Raw genomic sequence first — 3,384 nt, forward strand, 5'->3', positions numbered from 1 at the left:
TTGGGCACATACTTCAACTATCTGGGCTGTCTGTCGAGGACAGAGGGTTAGTGGTTAGTTGTTAGTGATTAGTGTAGTTGGTGTAGTGGCCTTGCACATTTCAAACGAGGAACGCCAATCAGCGCCAAGAAACGTCTTCAAGCAATATGCATTTGTGAAAACTATTTTACTTTCTGTACTTTTAAAGCGTAGTAATGTTCACAATGCCATTCGCTGTATTAATCACAAGTATTTCAAGTATTTAGTATCTATTTCAGAAAACAAATTACGTCAGTATGGAAGATGAATCACGGAAAGGATAAAAAAAGAGGAAGATTTATGTGTATGATACGTGACTGTTTGTAATTATAACAATAGTTTTTCAGCCGTAAATTTACGATAATGTAAAACTAGGTTACTAAATCCACGATTAAGAAAAACAGTACTTATAATTTGAGTTGATTCGGAGTATACATGTCAGTACATATAAATACATTACTTTTGTGTTTTCCGCGAGCTACATTCCGTACTTGTCTGCGTACAATAAATACTAAACCGAGGTAAACGTAAAGTGACGATTCATTATGACGTTTACCCGTTCTTCATGGCGATCTAAGGTTGGCAGCATAGTTTTCTTTGGGAATGGGAAAAAAACCCCAGAACACATTCTTCTGTATTTCGTTATTAAAATAGTTCTATGAGAGAGAGAGAGAGAGAGAGAGAGAGAGAGAGAGAGAGAGGAGAGAGAGAGAGAGAGAGAGAGAGAGAGAGAGAGAGCGAGCGCAGAAGAAAGATAAAGAGATAAAGAGAGATGGAGAGAGATAAGAAAGAAAAATAGATAGATAGAGAAAGAGAGAGAGAGAGAGAGAGAGAGAGAGAGAGAGAGAGAGAGAGAGAGAGAGAGAGAGAGAGAGACAGAGATAGATATATATACTCTTCAAAAGAAGAAACGCAAAACCACATTGTCGTAACATTTGGAGAATTGATTTAATTATTGAATGGTGAGTCCGATAATTACCAAATGTTGCAGGATTGTTCACAATTCACTCTAGTCCATTGGAGTAAGTGATAGGACACACCACCAAGGTCAAGGTCATCTGGAGTCAATACCGGGTGTGGCCTCCGCGTGTGTTGACAACTGCCTGGCACCGCCTGCCCATTGAAGCAACCAGAGTACGGATGACGTCCCGGGGGATGGTGGCCCCACTCGGCCTGCAAGGCTGCTGCCAGCTCGGGCAGGGTCTGGGGCTGTGGTGTGTCGCTGTGTCGGAGGCGTCGGTCAACTCGTCCCATAGATGCTCAATTGGGTTCAAATCCGGTGATATCGATGGCCAAGGAAGGACATTAATGTTGTTGTTCTGTAGGAAAAGCCGTTTGTGAGACGTGCTGTGTGAGGCCTGGCGTTGTCATGTTGGAACACTGCATTGGCGTTGGCCATAACTGGAACGATGTGTGGCCGGAGGATCTGGTCAATGTAGCCCTGTGCATTCAGGTTGCCCTGCACGTGGACCAGGTCAGTTCTGCCAGTGTGTGAGATGCTGCCCACACCATGACACTACCCACCCCGCCGAATCTGTCCACTTCCTGCACGCAGTTTTGTCGCATAACGTTCACCACGACGCCTATACACGCGACATCTTCCATCATGACGTCGGAGCAGAAATCGGGACTCGTCACTGAACCACACCTGTCTCCATCGCAGTTGAGGCCATTGTCGATGAATCTGGCACCACTGCAGTCGGAGTCGACGGTGTTGTGGTGTTAAGATGACACCTCGAACTGGACGTCTGGCACGAATTCCTACCTCACGTAGGCGGTTCCGTACGGTCTGGTCGGATATCCTGCGCAAACCTGGTATTGCTGCGGCTGTGGAGGTGGCAGTAGTCAATCGTTCCCGAAGGTGGCGTACCCGGATTTAGCGGTCCTGCCCGGGGGGGGTAGTGACCCGTGGTCGACCGGATCTAGGGAGTCACGTGTTGATCCATGTTGCTGGTAACGGTCCACAGTCTGGAGATGGTGCTTGGGGACACATGGAATGCCCTGACAACGGCCGTTCAGGATTCGCCTGCGTCTAGTCGGCCGATGGCATTGTTTCTCTGCGGTTCACTGAGACGTGGCATGTCCTGGATTGTCAACTGTCGGCCAGATACAGAGGCCAGGCAAGCGAACACCCTGCACTTTTATACTGTCGGTGTTCATGTTGTACGTGCAGACAACGCACGTGCAGTGGTGACATGGTTTGCACGTGGCTGCGTTTTTGCGAATATTCACATTTTGGAACTTTATTGTACAGTAGCTGCGTTTTATCGAATGTAACCGTGGGAATGTGTTTGGGACATGCAATGACCTTATATTCACAAAGCATGAACCGGTAGGAAACATAAAATCGGAGTTATAACCCATTTGTACCCTTTTGCGTTTCTTTTTTTGAAGAGTATATATATAGTGAAACTACTCTAAATCGGACAACCTTGGGACCAAGCAAAAAGTCCAGTTTTCAGAGGTATCCTGTTTAGAGAGGTTCTCTTCTACACAGATATTTTAAAAGGGACCAAGTAAAATGTCCTGTTTTGAGGGAATTCCGGTTTACAGAGAGTGCGGTTTGAGGGATTTCACTCATCCATTACTACCGTGGCCCCACCAAGTGAAACTATATCCCGGACGTACAGGTCACCGTCAGACGAGTCGTTAAATAAAACATTTCCTTCCTTCCTTTCTTCCTTCCGTCAGACAAGATATTTATTATAGTCTAATATTTGGCGGAATGTTTGCTCTCTACAAAGCACATCTTTAATAAGGCTTCAGTACCATAATTAACTGTTTCCCTCCGGAGGGGAGAGGCAACACTCATAATATCGATGACTCACGTTCGATCTACACCTACACAAGACCATAATAATGTGTTGTTGTCTTAATATTAGAAACGTTTGTAATAAGGCAGATATTGATAGTCGGAGAGATGGGAATGATACTGAAAGCTACATAAGGAAACATATCTGAAGGGTGTGTGTTGTTAGGTGGGCTGGCGACGGTCTAGTCGTTTTGGTCTCGTATACTAAGTAGATACGAATTTAGCTCGATCACAGATCATTCGTCAGAGGTCTGGGGTTTTTCTTCATATTCCCACCAGTCATCTTCTTGTTTTTGTTCCAACCAGTGATCCACGATATATCATCGGCCGTATAAAATGCAGAGATCTATTGGGAGAACTCGATGTCAACCGAACAACTTAACCTAGATGTGGCATTATGGAGTATCTCCTTTCGTATTATAGACTTAATGTTGCAGAAAGTTGTTGAATTAGTAGATGTAGACACACGTATTGTTACGTTAATGATTTAATGTAGGGTACATATAAATAATTCCCGATACACACACGCACACACACATACGCATTTACGTACA

The sequence above is a fragment of the Gigantopelta aegis genome, chromosome 6 (genome assembly GCF_016097555.1).
Source record: "Gigantopelta aegis isolate Gae_Host chromosome 6, Gae_host_genome, whole genome shotgun sequence".
NCBI lineage: Eukaryota > Metazoa > Mollusca > Gastropoda > Neomphalida > Peltospiridae > Gigantopelta > Gigantopelta aegis.